This window comes from Theropithecus gelada, chromosome 19 (assembly GCF_003255815.1).
Source record: "Theropithecus gelada isolate Dixy chromosome 19, Tgel_1.0, whole genome shotgun sequence".
Taxonomy (NCBI): Eukaryota; Metazoa; Chordata; class Mammalia; order Primates; family Cercopithecidae; genus Theropithecus; species Theropithecus gelada.
Genome location: NC_037687.1, coordinates 21,530,405 through 21,536,640, shown reverse-complemented (window position 1 = coordinate 21,536,640; position 6,236 = coordinate 21,530,405). Strand labels below are relative to the sequence as shown.

At 42.3% G+C, this 6,236-nt stretch overlaps 1 pseudogene; it reads left to right on the top strand.

Annotated features, from left to right (window-relative positions):
- The first annotated feature begins 409 nt into the window (after window positions 1-409).
- Window positions 410-6,236, top strand: part of LOC112611886 — a 35,112-nt pseudogene continuing 29,285 nt past the window's right edge.

The window sequence follows — 6,236 nt, the reverse complement described above, 5'->3', positions numbered from 1 at the left end:
TCTTGAACTTCCAACGTCAGGTGATCTGCCCGCCTCAGCTTCCCAAAGTGCTGGGATTACAGGCATGAGCCACCATGCCTGGCACACAATTAATTCTGTATGATGTAAATACAGCACTCAAAATTGTATGTGCTAGTGTTTATTTCCCCAATTTATACTTTATTATCCAGAAAAATATTACATATACACTGATGTTATGGATCTTATACCACTTTCTTTTGTCAGAGTTAGAGAAAACATTAGAGAATATTTCTGTGTTGAAAACTATTTTATTGAATAATTTCCATCCTGCTTATGAGTCAGAACCAGCTCTCTTTACTCTCTCCATTTTACCTTGAGTGAAATTAAAAATTCTGCCCATGACCAATTGGTAAGTATGAGTGTTTGTTTGTGTGTTTTCCAGGGATCTCTGACATTTAGGGATGTGGCCGTAGAATTCTCTCTGGAGGAGTGGCAATGCCTGGACACGGCTCAGCAGAATTTATATAGAAATGTGATGTTAGAGAACTACAGAAACCTGGTCTTCCTGGGTGAGAATAACTTTAATATGCAATTCCTAGTATACGCTACAGGTTTCATTTTGCTGCAGACCTTATTGGACTGAACAAAGGAGGATGAACGCGAGAATAAATGCAAAGACAAAAGAGTATATTTGGAAGAAGGGGGTCAGGGGGCTCCTTGCTTCTAGTGAACAAGCGACCTGAGCTTCTATAGCCCTTCATATTTATGGAGTAAAGGAGACAGGGAGCAGAAGGAGGTTGTGGTCAGCCGCTTGACTTAATGCAGGCCTGCATGACTATTCTTTGAACAGTACTCTCCAGATGTTCCAGTAGATAACCACAAGGAGCATGGCACCAGGGGGTGACTGCCCTCAGTGTACCTTCTGGTGGCAGGAGCAGATGCGAGTTTGCCCACATTCTGCATTCATTATAAACAGTTTACTGTTTGATCATATTCCCTCCAGTGGAATGACCCTCAGAGTTTCAGCTCCTAACATTTCCCCCTTTCTGTTTATGCATTAATCGAATAAATGTAAGGCCAGGTTGGGCAGCTGTCATTTTCTGATTGCTGGTCCATCCAATTTTACAGACTATGAACAGAAAACAGAGACAGAACAGCATTACCCCAAGAACTACATATGAGATTTTAATGTGGTGCTTTAGATAGGTCCAAGGATTGAGGCTCTCCAAGCCTTTCTGGAATTCGATCCAGTCTTCTAAAGAAGGCTGAAACTCTTGAATTTACCTATTTAAATCAAGAATTTTGTTTTGTAATTCACCAGTGTCAAAGGTGATGTTGGATGTGAAAGTTCCCTGCAAATGGGCTCTCCCAATTTCCCATGGATACTCAGTTTGGTTATATTCTAAGTTGGTTACACAAATATGAGTGTGATTTAAATGACAACACAATTGCTGTTGCAATTGAAGCTTTGTACTTGTTCTCCTCAACATAGAACTGTTGAATAGAACCATGCAAAGCTACAGAGGACATCACAACAGAAGTTATTAGTGTGACCAAGGAAACAATAGCAAAAACTATTATGCCTAAGCCTCTATGGACACAATGACTAAGTTGAGTTAGAAGAAGTTTCATGAAGTGCAGATTAGGGGTGGCAGCCCAAGGCTCGGACAGATTAACAGGAATCCATAGCCCAGGGATGCATCCCATTATGGGCCAAGATACGGGCTAGTCCTTACTGGATATTACTGACACATCAGCTCCTGTTTCCATAAGCCCATAAAATTTCTTTCTTTTAATTTGCACTACACAGGTGGGTCTATTAGAGACTATGGGTTGTGATAGATGGGTTTCTCATGTAGTTGTGCTCCCAAACCCTTTATTTCTTTTTTTTTTTTTTTTTGAGACGGAGTCTCGCTCTGTCACCCAGGCTGGAGTGCAGTGGCCGGATCTCAGCTCACTGCAAGCTCCGCCTCCCGGGTTCACGCCATTCTCCTGCCTCAGCCTCCCGAGTAGCTGGGACTACAGGCGCCCGCCGCCACGCCCGGCTAAGTTTTTGTATTTTTAGTAGAGACGGGGTTTCACCGTGTTAGCCAGGATGGTCTCGATCTCCTGACCTCGTGATCCGCCCGTCTCGGCCTCCCAAAGTGCTGGGATTACAGGCTTGAGCCACCGCGCCCGGCCCCAAACCCTTTATTTCTTCATTTCTCCTTTTGTGGAGAAGAGTGTAATTTGCAGGACATAAGCAATAATTACACTATATATTCTCCTGGTTCAAAAACCCAAAGATCTTGTGACATTAAAACTACTTGAATTTCTCCTTCATAATCAGCGTCAACTACTCCTTGGACTATAGTGATGCCTTGCAAGTTAAGGCAGCTTTTGCCTAAAATTAGTCCCATGTATGCTGCTGGTATAGGTCCCCAAATAACATTGGGAACTTTGGTAGGTTTGTCTCCTGCAACTAATGTAATTCTTTCTCTGACTGGGAGATCTAATCCAGTACTTCCTGGTGTTCCTGGGGAGAGGAAATCAATGTTTCTCCTGGGACCAATCCTTTATATGGGGTTGTGGTCTGAACTGGGAATGCCTTCATTGTTTGAGGGGCCTGGGTCCAGAGCCCCTTCTCGTTTCCCAACAGGGGGGTGTCATTCAAGCAGCACTGATTAGCCCAATGATTGCCATTGTTACACCCGAGTGATTCCCTTTGTTACAGTGAGGACAGAGTCCTGGTGTTTTTTCTGCTCAGGGTTGGGGGCACTGCATTGTGAGGTCCTTTCTTTCCTGAGATCTGGTGACATCCCTTTTTGAAATGTCCAGTTTTTCCACAATTATAACATTTTTCCACTTGAAGGTTTGACTCTTGGCTCCTTTTAGATCTGTCAACTGCTAAACTAGCTATTACTTGCGCTAACATTGTAGAACAATGAAATCAAATTCCTACATTCTGACAAGCTTTAAGATAATTCCCCAAGCTTTTTGTGGATCTCACAGGAGCCATTACTCACTTGCAATCTGCATTTGGGTTTTCATAGGTTAGAATTATGGTAAGCATTTCTGGAGCCGGGGCATGAGGGATCTGATGCCACACTGCCTCTAGCAGCCATGCAATAAATTGTGCATAAGGCTTTCATGATCCCTGGGTGATATATAGAAAGACTGCACTGGAACTCCCTCTTCAGGAATTGTTCTCCAAGTGTGCTTGGCGGCTAAGGCAGGCAGCCTCTGGGAATGTTAGTCGTTGTACCAGATCTGAAAATGGGCCACTGCCTGTCATCATTTCTTCTGTAATGTTTCCTTGACCAGCGGCTTGATTCTGCCTCGCTTTGTCTGCACACATTTCTTGCCAATTTAAGCTCCATGTCAGCTGTGCAATGGTGGATAAGCAAGTGCAGCCAAATGTTTTATATGAAAGGGTGGGAGGTGCATGACACTAAACACCGATTCTAACAGCCCTATAGTGAATTAACCACACTAGCTTTTAACTTTTTTAGTAATTTAAACTGTACAGGAGTGTGCTAATGTAAAAGACGTTGCGGATTGTTTGGATCAGTCCTCACAGTAATAGGAAAAGCACAAGGTCCTAAAGGCTCCGCAGCCACAGCAGCAGCATGCAAAATTATTTTGTGTGGGGGTTTCTACTTCTGTTATTGCAGGGGGTGGCAGAGACCAATTCTCTCCTGTTTCCTGCTTAGCAAGTGGCCAATTCTCCCCTTTCTTTTGCTCATTATTTTCAATAGGCATTGTCGGAGGAACAAATAATCTTTTTAATTCTTGAGACTCAGAACCTGACTCCTGTTGTCTGACAGAATAAGAAGGAGACAGCGGCAGTAGGACTGTGCAAACCAAACCCCCAAGCAGACAAAACAGAAGGGTCTACTTTAAGACCTTTTTGATGAGCCAATTTCAATCTGTCTCCTACTCTATTCCAGTTTTCCTCATTGATAGTGCCTGCCTGCAGAAACCATAAGTTATGCTTAATAACCTCCTGCAGAAGCTTAATGCCTGTGAATTAACTTGAGCTCCAGACTGTTTCAACAGAACTTTAAGCAACTGCACATAACGTGTTTCTTCAACAGACAAATTCTGCTCATGTTACCTTGATTCAGAAAGTTCCCATTCCCAGTATTTCTTTAGAACACTGACCTTATATCCACTGCTGGCAGTTTTGTCCCAGGGTTCCCGTTCATCCGGTCAATTTCACTTCTGCTCCAGCAGACCTTCTTCATTCACATCCTCGAAGTCCCTGTGTGTGGATGCCACTTTGCTGCGGACCTTATTGGACTGAACAAAGGAGGACGAATGTGGGAATAAAGACAAAGACAAAAGAGTATATTTGGAAGAAGGGGTCAGGGGCCTCTTTGCTTCTAGTATAAGGGCCCTGAGCCTCTATAGCGCTTCATATTTATTGAATCAAGGAGATAGGGAGAAGGGGGAGGTTGTGGTCAGCTGCTTGACTTAGTGCAGGCCTGCATGACTCCATTCTTTGAACAGTGGTCTCCAGATGTTACAGTAGATAACCTCAAGAAGCATGGCACCAGGGAGTGACTACCCTCAGTGTACCTTCTGGTGGCAGGAGCAGAAGCGAGTTTGCCCACATTTTGCATTCATGATAAACAGTTTACTGTTTGATCATATAGCCTCCAGTGGAATGCTGAGTGGGTCACAACCCTCCGGTGCTGAGTGGGTCACAACCCTCCGGCTTTCAGCTCCCAATACCATTTCTTTTTTGTATAATTTCTTTTTGATAATTTATGCTTACAGATTTCTGTTTTCAAGAAAATCATGGGGATTTTTCCATATAGAAAAAAAATTTCAAGATGTTTCATCTTGACCTGAACTTACCACATTTTTGAGCTGATCTGTGTCCTTCACTTTAGATTAATGGTAATTTCAAATGTTTACTGGCAGCCACCAAGCTTTAATTCAGTAGTATCAGGTGATAAAATTAAGAACCTGCAAAATTAGAGTATTTTCTAAATATTTAGAAATTTCTGTTACTGTTGGGGACCAGCTTCAACACCACCTGTAGTGTACATGAAGTCCAGTGGCGATGAAGAAATGAGAAGAGTCAGGTTAAGAGTGCATGAAGGGTGGGGTGCCAGGAGGCCAGTTGCACTTTTGGAGGCTGCAAAAGGCATCAAGTTCTGGTCTCCACACTATTGATTGACTACAGTCACTTAGATCTAAGAAGCAGATGTTCAGGGGTGAAACGGTGAAAGGGAGGCGGTGTGTCATACACCTAATCTATAGTAGTGGTAGTTTGGGTAAATTTTCTTTGTGCTGAAGCAGCATAAACTTACTACTTATTTATTCTTTAAGTTATCAGAGAGCAGCTGTGGGGAGTGGGCCTAACTGGGAGCCAGCATATCTGGCCACATTCCAATGCTTCAAAGGAGTATCTTTCTCCTTGAGCACGGTGTTTATAAATAAGAGAGCAGGTCACGCTGTGGTCATGGGAACGTGACGGTAGTAAGGAGGCTTTCCTCAGAGACCTCCTGTGTCTTTCCACAACTTATTGTCCCATATTTTTGTGGCCAGTTTATACAGGCACCCCATAAGCCTTTTTCCCAACGTTTTATAATTTAGTATTTTGGGATAAATGTATTAGAATATTCTATTACATCTTCTTTACTGAGCACATTACCAAGTTGGTAATTGGAGAATATGAGCAAGATGCATGTTACTTATTTTTAATAAAACAGGTATTGCTGTCTCTAAGCCAGACCTGATCATTTTTCTGGAGCAAGGAAAAGAGCCCTGGAATATGAAGAGACATGAGATGGTGGAAGAACCCCCAGGTAGGTGAGAGTGAATACAATAGACGACATGCATGAGAGGTCCAAGGTCAAGGAGAAAGCCGTCCTTAAAGTGATACGGAAGCTGTGTTCCAAACTAAATAGTTTCTGGAAAGCCTAATTTTTATTTTTATTTTTTAAATTTTCTCTCACACAGGGGCATCTTCTGTCTTATGCTTTCAAAATTTCTAAGAATTCTTTCCCTTCAGTAATCTTCAAGTTTACAGTGACAGCCAAAGTACTGTTCGTGGCGTACAAGAGAGTGTACAATCTGACTTTTGTTTGTTTGTGTTTGTGGACACACAGATATCTGCATAATTTTAAGATACTTCATGTTAAACTATCTTTTACATTCTCTTTTTCCATCATCTCTGAAATGTGAGACTAGTGGTTTCTGTATCATTAGGTTTTTTTGGCTCATTTTTCTGCACATTTCATCCTGTTTTTATTACTATAGTCTTTTTTTTTTTTTTTTTTTTT